At 44.4% G+C, this 17054-nt stretch overlaps 5 non-coding genes across 5 annotated transcripts; 2 read left to right on the top strand and 3 right to left on the bottom strand.

Moving 5' to 3' along the window:
- Positions 1–11754: 11754 nt before the first annotated feature.
- Positions 11755–11826, bottom strand: TRNAW-CCA (transfer RNA tryptophan (anticodon CCA)). Its single transcript has one exon. It is a non-coding gene; the product is annotated as a tRNA-Trp (tRNA).
- Positions 11827–12185: 359 nt separating this feature from the next.
- TRNAV-CAC (transfer RNA valine (anticodon CAC)) lies at positions 12186–12258 on the top strand. Its single transcript has one exon. It is a non-coding gene; the product is annotated as a tRNA-Val (tRNA).
- A 221-nt stretch (positions 12259–12479) lies between these two features.
- On the bottom strand, positions 12480–12552 carry TRNAT-UGU (transfer RNA threonine (anticodon UGU)). The gene has a single exon. It is a non-coding gene; the product is annotated as a tRNA-Thr (tRNA).
- Positions 12553–12654: 102 nt separating this feature from the next.
- On the top strand, positions 12655–12736 carry TRNAS-UGA (transfer RNA serine (anticodon UGA)). The gene has a single exon. It is a non-coding gene; the product is annotated as a tRNA-Ser (tRNA).
- A 286-nt stretch (positions 12737–13022) lies between these two features.
- Positions 13023–13096, bottom strand: TRNAT-AGU (transfer RNA threonine (anticodon AGU)). The gene has a single exon. It is a non-coding gene; the product is annotated as a tRNA-Thr (tRNA).
- Between the last annotated feature and the right edge of the window lie 3958 nt (positions 13097–17054).

The following is a 17054-nucleotide window of genomic DNA, read 5'->3' on the forward strand; positions in this document are numbered from 1 at the left end:
TCTCTGGGCTTCCTCCCTCAGGTGTTTTGGTGAGCTCGTTGGCTGCCTTGCTATTTAGCTCCACCTGAGTCTGTCTTCCTTGCTCCTTGTCAATGTTCCAGTGTTGGATCTGAGCTACTGCATCTTTCTTTGGGCCTGCTGCTCTGCTAGATAAGTGCTTCTAGTTTGTTTTCTGTTTTTTCTGTCCAGCTTGCTATTAACTTTTGCTGGAAGCTCTGAGAAGCAAAGGGGTGCACCGCCGTGCTGTTAGTTCGGCACGGTGGGTCTTTTTGCCCCTTTGCGTGGTTTTCGTTTTAGGGTTTTTTGTAGACTGCATAGTTCTCTTTGCTATCCTCGCTCTGTCTAGAATATCGGGCCTCACTTTGCTGAATCTATTTCATTCCTACGTTTGTCTTTTCATCTTGCTAACAGTCATTATATGTGGGGGGCTGCCTATTCCTTTGGGGTATTTCTCTGAGGTAAGTCAGGCTTGTATTTCTATCTTCAGGCTAGTCAGCTCCTCAGGCAGTGCCGAGTTGCATAGGTAGTGATAGGCGCAATCCACTGCTGCTTATAGTTGTGTGAGGATAGATCAGGTACTGCAGTCTACAGAGATTCCACGTCTCAGAGCTCGTCCTATTGTTTTTGGTTATTGCCAGATCTCTGTATGTGCGCTGATTACTGCACGCTGTGTTGCCTGATTGCCAGCCATAACAGTCTATAACCAAAATTAGAAAAATGTTGTCTCTGTCCAAATATATATGGACCAAACTGTATATGTGTGTAATGTGTTAAACAGTAAATAGAAATATAGTCAAAATTGAGAGTTCTCAGTGACTTATAACATTTAAAGGAAACCTGTTAAGGAATTAATGCTGCCAAAACTGAGCGCAGCATGAATTGCAGCCTTGCTGTATACTTTGATGATCCATAGGCAGAGACTAGACCGCCCCATGTTGGCTTTTCTCAGTGCTAATCCTGGTTATTGACAAGTCTCTCCCTATGAACACTCAAGGGAGAAACCTGTCAATCAGTTGCAGTGGTGCTGGGAATAGACAACCCCAATCATAGGCAGCATGAATCGCAGCCTATTTGTATACTTTTACAATCCATAGGCCGAGAATAGTCCATCACCGTCCCAGGAAGGATTCTCCAAGTGCCGCTCTTTGTGACTGACAGATCTCTCCCTATGATCACTCAAGGACGAGACCTATCAATCACTTGTGGTGCTGGGATGTGCCAGCCCAAACATTGAGCAGCATGAATTGCAACCTGGCTATGTATTTTGACACGCCATAGGCAAAGAATAGTCTGGCACCACCCCCAGCTGGCTTCTCCCGGTGCTAATCCTGGTGGTTGGCAGGTCTCTCCCTATGTACATTCAACAGAGAGACCTGTCAATCATCTGCAGCGGCGCTGGGAAGAGACGGCCAAGGGCAAAATCAAACTAGTCTGGTCTACAGCTAATGTCCACGGCTGGATCTTCAAAGAGTAATATACCTGGCTCCAATCGTGCAGCCAGGTTGCGATTCATGCTGCCTGTGGATAAGCAGGTTCTTTTTAAAAGGTATCAACCACTAAGTACTCTCAATTTTGACTATCTTTCACCCTCCGTACGTATTTTACAGAACATGGGAGTGCTTTGAGCATTTCTAATCTGCAAGAGATTTTCACGAGAATCCCATGAAAATTATCATATCATCTAAAGTTAAGGAAAAACAGAAACATAGAAATGAGGGGTGCACTTAAAAGTCACAGTAGTTACACAGAAGTTCTCTTTATATATAAATACTCTGTTATTTCAGACTGTACCCATAAACATCTCAAAATCTTTCCAAGAGACGTGCTTTTGATTTTGGCACCTCATCATTATTGTTACGCTTCTAGCGTATAATAGTAGACAGCTGAGAATTTCTTCCCTTGAGGCTTAGTTTCCACGTTCTGTATCATGTTGTCTACAGATGGAACTATTTATGTAGGAAAATATTTCTAATCATGACAAAACAATGAGTGCTTTTGTTCCGAAAATGATGCAACGTCGGAAGGATTGTCAGATTATGGTTCAATCTGTGAAGTCTGTTCTTGTTGTAATCCTAGGCAGAGACTAATAGATTTCAGCAAAATGTGAGAGCAAATATTTTTTTTTCTTATTTTCCTGCAATGTTTGAATATTGTGAAAAACAAGCAGTAACCGCTTAGTGTGAATACCGTATATACTTGAGTATAAGCCGAGATTTTCAGCCCAAATTTTTGGGCTGAATGTGCCCCTCTCGGCTTATACTCGAGTCAAGGTGGGTGGCAGGGTCGGCGGGTGAGGGGGTGAGGGCGCTGAGGCATACTTACCTGCTTCCAGCTATCCTGGCGCTCCCCCTGCCGTCCCACGGTCTTCTGTGCTGCAGCTCTTCCCCTCTTCAGCGGTCACATGGGACCGCTCATTAGAGAAATGAATAGGCGGCTCCACCTCCCATAGGGGTGGAGCCGCCTATTCATTTCTCTAATCAGCGGTGCCGGTGACCGCTGATAGAGGAAGAAGCTGCGGCACCGAAGAGAGCTGTCCGGGGGAAGGAGCCGGACGCCGGGACCAGGTAAGTATCGCATATTTACCTGTCCACGTTCCAGCCGCTGGGCGCCGCTCCATCTTCCCGGCGCCGCTCCATCTTCCCGGCGTCGCTCCGCTCTGACTGTGCAGGTCAGAGGGCGCGATGACGCATATAGTGTGCGCGGCGCCCTCTGCCTGATCAGTCAGTGCGCAGAGACGCCGGGACCGGACACCGGGAGCTGCAAGCAAGAGAGGTGAGTATGGCTTTTTTTTTTCTTATAGCAGCGGCACAGATTTATGTGGAGCATCTATGGGGAAATATGAACGGTGCAGAGCATATATGGCACAGCTATGGGGCAGTATGAACGGTGCAGAGCACTATATGGCACAGCTATGGGGCAGTATGAACGGTGCAGAGCACTATATGGCACAGCTATGGGGCAGTATGAACGGTGCAGAGCACTATATGGCACAGCTATGGGGCAGTATGAACGGTGCAGAGCACTATATGGCACAGTTATGGGGCAGTATGAACGGTGCAGAGCACTATATGGCACAGCTATGGGACAGTATGAACGGTGCAGAGCACTATATGGCACAGCTATGGGGCAGTATGAACAGTGCAGAGCACTATATGGCACAGCTATGGGGCAGTATGAACGGTGCAGAGCACTATATGGTACAGCATGAACGGTGCAGAGCACTATATGGTACAGCTATGGGGCAGTATGAACGGTGCAGAGCACTATATGGCACAGCTATGGGGAAATAATGAACGGTGCAGAGCACTATATGGCACAGCTATGGGGCAATAATGAACGGTGCAGAGCACTGTATGGGGCACAGCTATGGGGAAATAATGAACGGTGCAGAGCACTATATAGCACAGCTATGGGGCAATAATGAACGATGCAGAGCACTATATGGCACAGCTATGGGGAAATAATGAACGGTGCAGAGCACTATATGGCACAGCTATGGGGAAATAATGATCTATTTTTATTTTTGAAATTCACCGGTAAATGCTGCATTTCCACCCTAGGCTTATACTCGAGTCAATAGGTTTTCCCATTTTTTTGTGGCAAAATTCGGGGGGTCGGCTTATACTCGGGTCGGCTTATACTCGAGTATATACGGTACATCCCCCCAAAAAAACAAAAATGAAGAAAAATTGGAAAATATTCCCTGGATTAATCTTTTGTAATATGAGGGAAAATGTCTGCTGTGTGACTTGGTATTATGAAAGTCACTAAATAGACAAATGTGTGTGGTTTGAACACAATACAAGAGATTTATTAATACCTCCCGCACAATTCTAATGTCTCTCCTCCACCACGTGACAGCTTCGTCATCAGGGCTTTATTGATTAATCTACTGTAATCTTAAACACAACATCAATCTGATCTCTGAAGCCCCCCACATATTAGATTTAGCTGACAGCTATCTCTCCTGAGACCATGAGATCTCAGCCGAGCACTCGGGTTTTTTGTGATAGCGCTGTTGACAGACTCCTCGAACGGCGGCTTAGGCTACTTTCACACTAGCATCGGGCCGACGAACCGACGCATCCTGTGACAACGCAGCACAACGGGGGCAACGGATGCATTATTACAATGCATCCACTGCCCCATTGTGAGTTGCGGGGAGGAGGGGGCGGAGTTCCGGACGCGCATGCGCGATCGGAAATGGCGGACACGACGCACAAAAAAAAGTTACATGTAACGTCTTTTTGTTCCGACGGTCCGCCACAACACGACGCAACCGTCGCACAACGGTTGCAACGTTTGGCAATGCGTCGCAATGCGTCGCTATTGTTAGTCTATGGGGAAAAAACGCATCCTGCAGCCAACTTTGCAGGATGCGTTTTTTCACCAAAAAGACGCATTGCGACGTGCGCCGTACGACTCTAGTGTAAAAGTAGCCTTACCTCCCAGAGAAAAAAAGGATCGGAAGTTGAAATCCAACATGTTGGATCTTTCTCTCCCTTGACATCTCTCGCACAAATTATTTTCCTTTATGTACAGAGAAATACATAGCATAGTGCTATATACAGTGCCTTGCGAAAGTATTCGGCTCCCTGGAACTTTTCAACCTTTTCCCACATATCACGCTTCAAACATAAAGATACCAAATGTAATTTTTTGGTGACGAATCAACAACAAGTGGAACACAATTGTGAAGTTGAACGAAATTTATTGGTTATTAAATTTTTGTGGAAATTCAAAAACTGAAAAGTGGGGCATGAAATATTATTCGGCCCCTTTAACTTAATACTTTGCTGCGCCAACTTTTGCTGCAATTACAGCTGCAAGTCTCTTGGGTATGTCTCTATCAGTTTTGTACATCAAGAGACTGAAATTCTTGCCCATTCTTCCTTGACAAACAGCTCGAGCTCAGTGAGGTTTGATGGAGATCGTTTGTGAACAGCAGTTTTCAGCTCTTTCCACAGATTTTCGATTGGATTAAGGCCTGGACTTTGACTTGGCCATTCTAACACCTGGATACGTTTATTTGTGAACCATTCCATTGTAGATTTTGCTTTATGTTTGGGATCATTGTCTTGTTGGAAGACAAATCTCTGTCCCAGTCTCAGGTCTTTTGCAGACTCCAACAGGTTTTCTTCAAGAATGGTCCTGTATTTGGCTCCATCCATCTTCCCATCAATTTTAAACATCCTCCCTGTCCCTGCTGAAGAAAAGCAGGCCCAAACCATGATGCTGCCACCCCCATGTTTGACAGTGGGGATGGTGTGTTCAGGGTGATGAGCTGTGTTGCCTTTACGCCAAACATATCGTTTGGCATTGTTACCAAAAAGTTTGATTTTGGTTTCATCCGTCCAGAGCACCTTCTTCCACAAGTTTGGTGTGTCTCCCAGGTGGCTTGTTGCAAACTTTAAATTACACTTTTTATGGATATCTGTGAGAAATGGCTTTCTTCTTGCCACTCTTCCATAAAGGCCAGATTTGTGCAGTGTACGCCTGATTGTTGTCCTATGGACAGACTGTCCCACCTCAGCTGTAGATCTCTGCAGTTCATCCAGAGTGATCATGGGCCTCTTGGCTGCATCTCTGATCAGTCTTCTCCTTGTTTGAGATGAAAGTTTAGAGGGACGGCCGGGTCTTGGTAGATTTGCAGTGGTATGATACTCCTTCAATTTCAATATGATCGCTTGCACAGCACTCCTTGAGATGTTTAAAGTTTTGGAAATCATTTTGTATCCAAATCCGGCATTAAACTTCTCCACAACAGTATCACGGACCTGCCTGTTGTGTTCCTTGGTCTTCATGATGCTCTCTGTGCTTCAGACAGAACCCTGAGACTATCACAGAGCAGGTACATTTATACGGAGACTTGATTACACACAGGTGGATTATATTTATCATCATTAGACATTTAGGACAACATTGGATCATTCAGAGATCCACAATGAACTTCTGGAGTGAGTTTGCTGCACTGAAAGTAAAGGGGCCGAATAATATTGCACGCCCCAGTTTTCAGTTTTTGAATTTCCACAAATATTTAAAATAACCAATAAATTTCGTTCAACTTCACAATTGTGTCCACTTGTTATTGATTCTTCACCAAAAATTTACGTTTGGTATCTTTATGTTTGAAGCATGATATGTGGGAAAAGGTGGAAAAGTTCCAGGGAGTAGAATACTTTTGCCAGGCGCTGTATAATCTAATAAAAAAGGTGCTATATATAACAAGAGGACACTATACAATATGGGACAGCACTATACTTAACAAAAAGGAATGCTATGTAATAAGGGACAGCACTATTACGTATAGCAACAGGTGATGCCACATGGGACAGATCGCTCAGTGCACATTGTTTAAAAGGTTGGTCCGAAACAAAATGTTATTTTCATTCAAAACTCTATTTAATGTCACAATTACAGTGTAGGATGAAAGTAATATACTGTAACATACTTTAAAGTGACTGCAGCCTCTCCTCCCTGATAACGCATGCACTGGGATTCTTAAAGCGTCATCAAAAAGGAAGTAGTAGAAAAATAAAAAGCAGTTACCGTAGATTGTGTAGATAAAGAAGGATAGGAATTTTTAATCAAAGCATATTAGGAAAAAAATAAGATTATGACATTAGATAGAGATTTACAATAAAAACAGCTCAAAAGAAATAGTGGTACCATTATCAATTATTAAGTATATTTAAAGATCATCCATTATGATACCTACGTAAGGACTGTAAGGTGGACTGATCGTCAAATTAAATATATACCAAGAAAGAAGAAGAAAAAAAAAAAAAAACAGTCCAAATGGCGAAAAAAAATATTTTTTTTTTTATTGTCATTTTATAATAGGAACAGACTTGAAAGGGGAGAAAGGGAAAAATGCATATGTGCAGTATAAAGTGCAGGATGCACAGTGCAAGCTCGTGGTCAAGCAATCATATTATTATATTTGTAATAATATGTATATTTATTAAATATAATAATGCTAATAATAATAATAAATATTTTATAGACCAAATACCCAGGATAAATACCAAAGTGGTATGGTGTTCATAGACAGGTAAGGTACATAAGTAATGTACTTAAGTATTAAGAATACAGTATATAGTAGCGCACAGAGCATACACATTAATGGTATTATATGCATACCTAGTAAAGACACCATGTAATGGAGGGTCACATCTATTCACACATTTGTTTACTGCATAAGAAATCCCCCACACTGCGCAGTTGAATGCAGAGGTCCACCCACCATTAATATATAATTAGCTATTATGCAACCACCATTACAAATGTAAATTGTCAATGCACCACTGTGCCCCCTGTTAACTATAATTAGCCACTTTTCCCTCACACAATAAATCTATAAATGAATTGGCCCCTGTGAGCTTTCTCCCAATTCATTACCAGTGACTCTTCTACATCCTAAACTCTCCACCACTGTGCACCTCCTTCTTCCCCCAATTCATTATATTTCCTCTGTCCTACCCTCACCCTTAATTCATTGTCATTTCCTCTCTCCCATCCTCACACAATTCACTATCATTTCCTCTCTCCCACCACCCACCCTTGATTCATTCTCATTTCCTCTCTCCTGCCCCCCCCCCCTTTAATTCATTATGAATTCTTCTCTCCTGCCCCCCACCCTTAATTCATTATAATTTCCTCTCTGCCTTCCGCCACCCTTAGTTCATTATAATTTCCTCTCTCCCACCCCCACCCTTGATTCATTCTCATTTCCTCTCTCCTGCCCCCCACCTTTAACTCATTGTCAATTCTTCTCTCCTACCCCCACCCTTAATTCATTATAATTTCCTATCACCCCTTCCTTTAATTCATTATAATTTCCTCTCTGCCTTCCGCCACCCTTAGTTCATTATAATTTCCTCTCTCCCACCGTCACCCTTGATTCATTCTCATTTCCTCTCTCCTGCCCCCCACCTTTAACTCATTGTCAATTCTTCTCTCCTACCCCCACCCTTAATTCATTATAATTTCCTATCACCCCTTCCTTTAATTCATTATAATTTCCTCTCTCCCATCTTCCACCCTTAGTTCATTATAATTTCCTCTCTCCCATCTGCCACCCTTAGTTCATTATAATTTCCTCTCTCCCACCCCCACCCTTGATTCATTCTCATTTCCTATCTCCTGCCCCCCACCTTTAACTCATTGTCAATTCTCTCCTACCCACACCCTTAATTCATTATAATTTCCTATCATCCCTTCCTTTAATTCATTATAATTTCCTCTCTCCCACCCTCACCCTTAATTCATTATAATTTCCATTCTACCACCTGCATTTCATCCATTTTATTAAAAAAAATAAAAAAAATGTTTTTCATTCTTTCATTAGTCCCTCTCTATACAACCTCCACGCAGACTGATGACATAATTGCGCCACAAAGCAGACAACAGGGGCTCGCCTGGAGCTGCACTGTCATTCTGTATTGACGGCAGGTAAGCTCCCTGCCCAGAGATGTGCATCACTGATGGTGGAATTATAATGAAGGCAATCTGGCGATGGGTGTCCCCTGGAGCCTCGGGCCCCATGCGGGAGCCCAGATTGTCCTCATTATAATCCGCCTACAGAAGAGACCGTGGGCATGCTGGAGCGCTTCTCAAATAAGGGGGTTGTCTCGAACTTTAGCATTGTCTGATGTCTGAAACTGACACCCCCACTGATTAGCCTTTCCCGGTGTTGGACAGAACTGCCCAGTTACAGAGGTGCACAGTACAGCTCCATCGATGGAATAGTAGCTGCGGTCGGGCACTGCACTGCACATCGACTCACTATTGATTTGAATAGGTGGTAGATGCGATTACCCGGCTGCGACCACTATACAGGCGAATGAACTGTGAAGTGTAGCTCTGTAACTGAGCAGTTCCAGCCGCCGACATGGGGAAAAGCTGATCGGCAGGTGTGACAGTTGTTGGAGTCCCATTGATGAGACATTGATGACCTATCCTAAGGAGTGAGCCAGTGATCACAACTCAATGTAAGTCTACGAGAGTCTCGTTCTGGCTCTCATAAACTTGCACTGAGAGCTTGTGACAGCTTCTGACTTCTGGCCAGTCACAAGCTGTGGTCACAAGATGGCGCTGCGGCACTGAAAAAAGATGAATACATCGGAGGGCGAGTATAAAATGGGGGGCAGGGACCTTAGGTTTAAAGCACCACTCCAGCGCTAAAAAAATGAAAATGCTAGAGTGGTGCTATAATGGCAAGCCATCGTGTGTACTGTGCACTGTCAGAATTCTCCGGTCACAGCATCAGGAGCTGCAAGTATGTGGTATACCTACTCCGTGTTATTCCAACTAGATTGTTTCTGTCCTCACTCCATTTACTTGCATTGCTGCGGAATGTGGCGGGGAGTAGGCACATCGTATACTTGTGACATGACTGCCATGCACATAGAGTGACTGCAGACTGGCAGCTTGTCCAGTCTAAAATGAAAAGTCTGCAGTCACTGTGTGACTGCAGACTATTGAATCCTCCCTGTGCACACACTTCGCTGCAGGGATTCACCATTCAGCGCCCCGGGAATGGCGATCAAGTATGCTATATGCATACTTCCAGGTAGAACCGGGAATGGCGCACCCGCTAGACATGTTCCTGCCAGGAGTTTGCGTATCGTATGCTTTACCGCCATTCCTGCAGCAGACACCAACGAATGCTTGCAGTGTGTGCACTGGAATGATTGAAAAGTCTGCAGTCTCACAGAGTGACTGCAGACTTTTCATTTTAGCCCGCACAACCCCTTTAAGACCGGACAACCCCTTCAATAGGATACCAAGATTTTCACTATATTGTAAGGATTCGGACAGAAATCCGAGAGTGGACCCTCTGGGTCGTGACTCTAGAGCCCCCGGGGTCGAGCGGACCAGATGGAATCACCCCCTATACAGGGAGCGTTAGGAGCAGGACCTCGGGGGAATGGAGACACAACAGCTAGAGCCAAAGGGACGACCCAAGATAGATGGAGACTACAGAGCTATTTAGAGTGGCGGGGCATAAAAGGAAAACAGGACTTAACTGAAGACGACAGGAACACAGACGATGTAGAACACGGAAGGATCACAGGACTTGGCAGGAGACGGCAGGAACACGGAACCAGGTAGGACACACAGCAGGAAGACGGAACTTGGCAGGACACAGCAGGAACACGGAACTTGGTAGGACACAGCAGGTACACGGAACTTGGTAGGACACAGCAGGTACACAGAACTTGGCAGGACACAGCAGGAACACGGAACTTGGTAGGACACAGCAGGTACACGGAACTTGGTAGGACACAGCAGGTACACGGAACTTGGCAGGACACAGCAGGAACACGGAACTTGGTAGGACACAGCAGGTACACGGAACTTGGCAGGAAACAGCAGGAACACGGAACTTGGCAGGACACAGCACTGAAACAAAGCGAACACTAAGCAGGGAAAAGATATCGGAATAGGGGAGCCTAGGACATAGGGACACTGACGACAGACAGTGCAGCTACGAAGCAAAGGCGTCTTACCTAGGAAGACGCCCGGAAGAAATACCCGATGGGCGCCGCCATGTTGGGGCGGAGCCACCGGGTCGCGACCTCCCAGAAGGCTCTGCGATGGAGGAGACGCGACTGCGCATGCGCAGTGAGACCGGACGCCGTGAGCCGGCGAAGGAGGAAGCAGAGCGGCGCGGGACAGGATCGCTAGTGCGCCGAGGGATAAGAGAAGCCGGGTAAGTATGTGCAGCGGTCGTAACATATATAGTGCAATACACCACAGTATTGCAGTATATAGTGAAAATCATTGTCTATTGAAGGGGTTGTGTGGGCTAAAATGAAAAGTCTGCAGTCACACTGTGAGACTGCAGCCTTTTACAGTATTACATTATTTAGTATAAGTGACCCTAAGGGACTATAAGAAAAAATAAGAAAAACAAATAAAATTAAAATCTCCCCAGTTTTACCCTATTAATAGTAAAGAAATAAAAGAATAAAAAAACTTATTTGGCATGATCGCATCTGTAAGGGTATGTGTCCACGTGCAGTAAACGCTGCGTGTTTGACGCTGCATAGAGACGCAGCGTCAAACACGCAGCGTCCAGATGTTACAGCATAGTGGAGGGGATTTAATGAAATCCCGTCTCCACTATGCGTGGTAACACGCACGCGGCGGCCCTGCGACTCCGGACATGCTGCGCGTCTTTTCAGATCGCAGCATGTCCGTATATCTTGCGGCGACGCTGCGTCGCCGCAAGATATAGCACAGGGCCCTATGGTGGGGAGCGATGATCCCGGATGTGTGCTATGAACACATCCGGCATCATCGCGTCCCAGAAAGGGGCGGGGCTTACCGCAGAGCGGCTAAGCCGCTCCGACGATACCGCCGGCCATCCTGAAAGTGGACACATACCCTAAAAAGCATGGTCTCACAAAATCTAAAATGTATTAAAATTGTGTTTTTTTGGGTCATTATTCATCCCTAAAAATATTCAATAAAAAGCGATCACAATGTATCTACCCCAAATGGGTATCATTATAAAAAATAAAAAAGCCCAACATGGCTCAATTGAAGCAAAATATGACAAACTAATAAAAATACTGAAAAAAGGAGCTTTCCTTTCACAGTAATCGAAAGCTGTATAAAGCAGTGCATAATTATTTTGTTTGGAGAAATATTTATGCGAATGGGTAAATATTTATTTTAACGTTAAAACAAATCAAACTTTAAGATTAAAAAACAAAACAAAAAAAACAAAACAAAACTTATACCTGACCCCGACGTGATTTGAACACGCAACCTTCTGATCTGGAGTCAGACGCGCTACCGTTGCGCCACGAGGTCAGCTGTATGCAGGAGGGTTCTCACACAGTGTAGGTGGTGCAGGCTGTGAAGCACGTCCTTCTCTGGTAGGAGCCAGAACAGAAACAGCGATATATGTGCCATAATAAAGGCTTCCAATATAGGAATGTCGGGAGATCCCGCGCTCCCCCAGTGTCAGGTCACAAGTAGGCAGAGATCTATAATGTGATGTCGGTAGATCCCTGCAGATTCTGTATCAGCGAACTCTTCTCGGAATGAACCAGCACAATAAAGTCTGCTCCTCCTGTAAACCCCAGCATGTAGGCTGAACTCTCTGCTGCCATTGTCTCCGTTGTGAACACATTGCTGTGTAGTCATGTGTCAGCCTTCTGTCTTCAGGAGTTTCCGTAGTGTAGTGGTTATCACGTTCGCCTCACACGCGAAAGGTCCCCGGTTCGAAACCGGGCGGAAACATTTATTTATTTTTATACTAATTTTTATTTTTTACTGCAATGTTCAACGTCTTAAAATATTCACACGTCTAAAACACGTTACATTTAAGATTTTAATGAGCTCAATCCTATATTTCAAGCACGATCTAATTTCTGGAATGGTTTCCGAAATTAAGCTAATGTGCACTGTAAAGAAAAAAAAAAAAAAAAAAACTAAATTAATAAAATTAAAAATTCTGAAAGAGGCCCCAGCGAGATTTGAACTCGCGACCCCTGGTTTACAAGACCAGTGCTCTAACCCCTGAGCTATGGAGCCTGCTCATTCTAAGCTGCAGAATGAAGGATTCTTGTGTTTCATCAGTCTGCAGCGTCCCAGTGCCTCCTGTTATAATGCGCTGGGAGAAGCTCTGTGTACAGTGTAGTCGTGGCCGAGTGGTTAAGGCGATGGACTTGAAATCCATTGGGGTTTCCCCGCGCAGGTTCGAATCCTGCCGACTACGACTTAATTTTTTTTTTTTTTTTTACATTTATTTAATGCAACTAATACTATTTTCATTGCAATGTAAAACTTAGAATTTATAAATACCCATTGTACATAGATTATGGTGGATTTTAATATTTATACATTCAAATTTATCGCCAACATTTATTTTTTCTAACGAGAATAAGAGGTTCATACAGCTGATTAAAAGCAGTTTTATTGCTCATTTATTCTAATGTTATTATCTATTATATTTGTAGGAAAATGTACTTTAATTTTTGCTTATAAATGGAAAAAAAAAGGTAAGGCACTGCTGAGATTCGAACTCAGGATCTCCTGTTTACTAGACAGGCGCTTTAACCAACTAAGCCACAGCGCCACCTGAATGCCACGCAGCATCATTTGTCATGTAGCAGTGGTTCTGGAAAGCTAAGATGTGAACATTCATGGACGCAGCATGGCTGAGCTGATGAGATGTTGTAATATTATATTCTGGGATCATTATATTCCACTGAAGTCATATATTTACTATTGTAAGACTTTCTATTGTTGAAGGATACTTTACTCCTCTGCAGAACAAGAACGTGTCATTTACAGGCCTGAGTTTTAAAATTGGAAGACTTGTGGATATGTTGTACCTCCTCCTGAGGAAGAAGTCCTATTGACTTCGAAACGCGTTGAGAAAAAAAACATTTCCTATCTTCTACGCGCTTGGACCGTTATTTGTACAGCAGCGCAGATGATATCCACAAGTCTTCCAATTTTAAAAACTATGATTCGGTCATCGTTTTGGTCAGTGGATCTGCAGCAGCTGTCAAACTCCAAGGAGTTTATACGCTTTGACATTTAGAAATATCAGGTGAGTGCAAACTGTGAACTTGAAATAATCTTCAGATAAGACCCTGTTGGCGCTTTTCTCTCCTGTAGTGTTTCTTTGGTTTACAGATCTGAAGCACATTTTAAAGGGAACCTGTCATCGAGTTTTCAACGTATGGCCACCATCATTAGTTATGGTCTTTTTTTACAGCATACTGGAAAGCTGTAAAAACAAACCCCAATCCAGTCTCCATAAAATAGCTTTTATTATTCTGACCTATGGTCCGGTCCAATGGGCATCGCTGGTCTTGATCCTGCACCTTGTCTCCTCTTACAAATGCCGTCCTCCTTCCCGACTTTGTGTGGATGACGCGTCCTAGGTCATCCACACAATGTTCTCCATCACACTCCTGCAGGCGGGAAATGCAAAATTCTGTAGTGCGCATGCACCGACTTTACTTCCGGGTCATCGGCGCTCTTTGGCCTCTCCAGCGCATGCTCACTAGAGTACATTACCCTCGGCAGGGCAGATAGAAATGCGCCTGCGCAGAGGGACAATAGAGGACACTGTGTGGATGACGTAGGATGCGTCATTAACACAAAGAAGGGAAGGTGCGTGGCAATTGTAAAAAGAGGGGAGGTGCCAGGTCAAGACCAGAGACGTCCATCAGACCGGACCTCGCCATCTGTGAGTATGCTGTCCTCATACCCCTCAGCACGGTGTGTAATGAGACTTGGAGCTAAACCCCCTGTCTTTAAGAAAAGAGGCTGTAAAGTTGTAACCTTTTATTGATTGTAGATGTGACAGGAAAGGGTGAAAGTATAAGATGCAATATAATAAGATATTCTGCAATACACAGCAACATGACGTAATATACAAGTGGGTGATTACCTATTTAATACAGCAAGCGTCGTTTTAAACACAGCGCTGTAACACATAGGCTACGTTCACATTAGCGTTATGCTAGTTTGCGTCGGGCGACGCAGCTGCGACGCATGCGTCATGCGCCCCTATATTTAACATGGGGGACGCATGCGTTTTTGTTTGTTGCGTTGTGCGACGCATGCGTCTTTTTTGCCGCAAGCGTTGGACCAAGAAAACGCAACAAGTTGCATTTTTCTTGCATCCAAATTTCGGCAAAAAACGACGCATGCATCGCAAAACGCAGCGTTTTTGCGTGCGTTTTGGTGCGTTTTTATTTGCGTTGTGCGTTGCATCGCCGACGCAGCGGCGCACAACGCAAATGTGAACGTAGCCATAGATAGTGACTTACCAACTATGCTTAGAGCAGGCTGTTTACAAGGAGCATGACAGAAAAACGAGTGGTGTGGTTTCTCCTCAGGAGCATACAGGAACAATGGCTGCTGTTCCTTCCACAGTGTCATAATAAGACCACAATGCAACAGGAACAATCCCACAATGCCCTAGGAACTTCCCATAATACATTGCAAACTAAACTAGAAGGTATACATTGAATCGCCAGCAGATGGTGCTGTTACCTTACAATACAAAAACAATAGAAAGGATTAATATATTTATAAAGAAAAATATACCTGCAATAACTGTAAACTTTAGATAGCAATTATACTGCTAGGACAGGACACTCCCTACTTGACGTTAACCGACGTCACTATTGTGTTTATTGGACGAGATGCCACTTCTGGCGTAGGCATCTCTGACCTGTTGTCAGGAATCTGATTACATTCCAATATGGTTGGTAAGGGCAGACACATTTGGCCATCTATAGACTCGACTACGTAGCCAAGTTACGTACAAGTTTTTAAAAAGTAGGGGGCACTGGGTCATCTGACGTTAAAGCTATCAAAGAAGGCAGACTTGGCTAATGACCCGTCACTCTGATCATCTAAAATCACGTATACTTCGGTGGCTTTGTCCTTTTCGTCTGCTGGGTAGACTCTCACTAGGGAAATTTTAGAGCAGGACTTGCCTCCTATGATGTTTCCACATACTTCTGTACACTGAGAAGCAATTGCTGGAGTGTCGGTATTTGAGTCCTTCACCTCCCCGCTATGCTCTTCAGCTCCCCGCTATGCTCTTCAGCTCCCCGCTATGCTCTTCAGCTCCCCGCTATGCTCTTGGACTTGGGGCAGAGTCTCCGATGATGGTCCAGGGTGTAGAGCTGAGTTATGTTCGGTGCTGTCACATTCGGCACACTTTGCACTAACCTCAGTCTCTGGCGAAGTGGGATGTTGAAGAGCAGATGTGGTTCTCCGTAAGGAAGGCCTTCTGTTCTTCCAGTGACTTTTCTTTGAAAGCTCTGCACTTAAAGGGAATCTGTCACCACTTTTTTGGACTACCAGGTAAAAATATAATTAAATTTAGTGTCACCTATGTATTACACAAGTACTTTTGATACCCCTTGACTTCCCAAGTATGATCCATAAATACATTTTTTATTCCTCCTGGCTGTGAGTTAATATGGTCGGTCCGGTTTGATGGCTTATTTTCTGTCTCCACCCCCCTCCTTGCTTGCTCTACGCATTCCTTTTGGGGAATTTCTGCAATCGTCTAGAGTTTTCGCGCTTGCGCAGTATGCTTTGCCCAACTGTGGGCAAAGCCGAAAAGCAGTATTGTGCATGCGCCATAATTATTTTTTGCTTTGCCCACAGTTGGGCAAAGCATACTGCGCATGCATGAGAGGCCATTTGAATGCGCACACGCGAAAACTCTATGCGATCTGTGATATTCACAGAAAGGAATACGTACATCAAGCCGAGGGGGGGTGGAGATGGAAAATAAGCCTACAGTTGTTCTACAGGGTTTACTAACAGAGTTATTGGCACATGACAGCGTGAAATCAGAGCTAGAATCATTTCTAATTTTTACTTGTTCTGAGACAAAATCTGCAAACACGTTGATTGGAGAAAATTGTGCATTGTAAGTCTGTTTATACCTAGAACCATGTGTAACCCACTTGTCTTGCAGGTTATATGGGAGTTTTTGAACTATGGGGTTCACACCTCTAGCAGTGTCCTGGTATCCATGGCCTGGGTGCGATTATAGCATCTACTGTAGTTATGACCTGCTGAGTAGTATTGTGAAGAACGCCTTGTGCCGGAACGGTACAGATTTATGAAGGTGTGGACCTGTAAATTATGCAAGATGTGAGATAGAGTCACCTGCTGGTGGTGATTGATCGCTTTGAGATCCTGCAGATTTTGCTGGTCAAGTCAGCACCTTGCACTCTGTGTCCTGTTTATCAACCATTCCTGAAAATGTTTGCAGTCTTACAGGGCAAATTAAAGTATGTCGAAATATTTAGTAGGGGGGTTGTGTCAAAGTATTTTTTTTCATGAATGTCAAGAACCAAAGGCACTGCGCATGCCCAAGGCGTGAGAAAAGAGCGCAGGCGCCGGCTCATTTGAAAACAACGCTGAGGTGACGCCCGGCGCGCACAGGTCCGGAGTGACGGCTGATTAGCAGGGAAAGACCCGCCTCCGGGAACATTTCAGGGGAAGCCCCTCTGCACATTTTACAAGTGATTATTTCAGCATGTGCA

Source organism: Ranitomeya imitator, chromosome 9 (assembly GCF_032444005.1).
Source record: "Ranitomeya imitator isolate aRanImi1 chromosome 9, aRanImi1.pri, whole genome shotgun sequence".
Taxonomy (NCBI): Eukaryota; Metazoa; Chordata; class Amphibia; order Anura; family Dendrobatidae; genus Ranitomeya; species Ranitomeya imitator.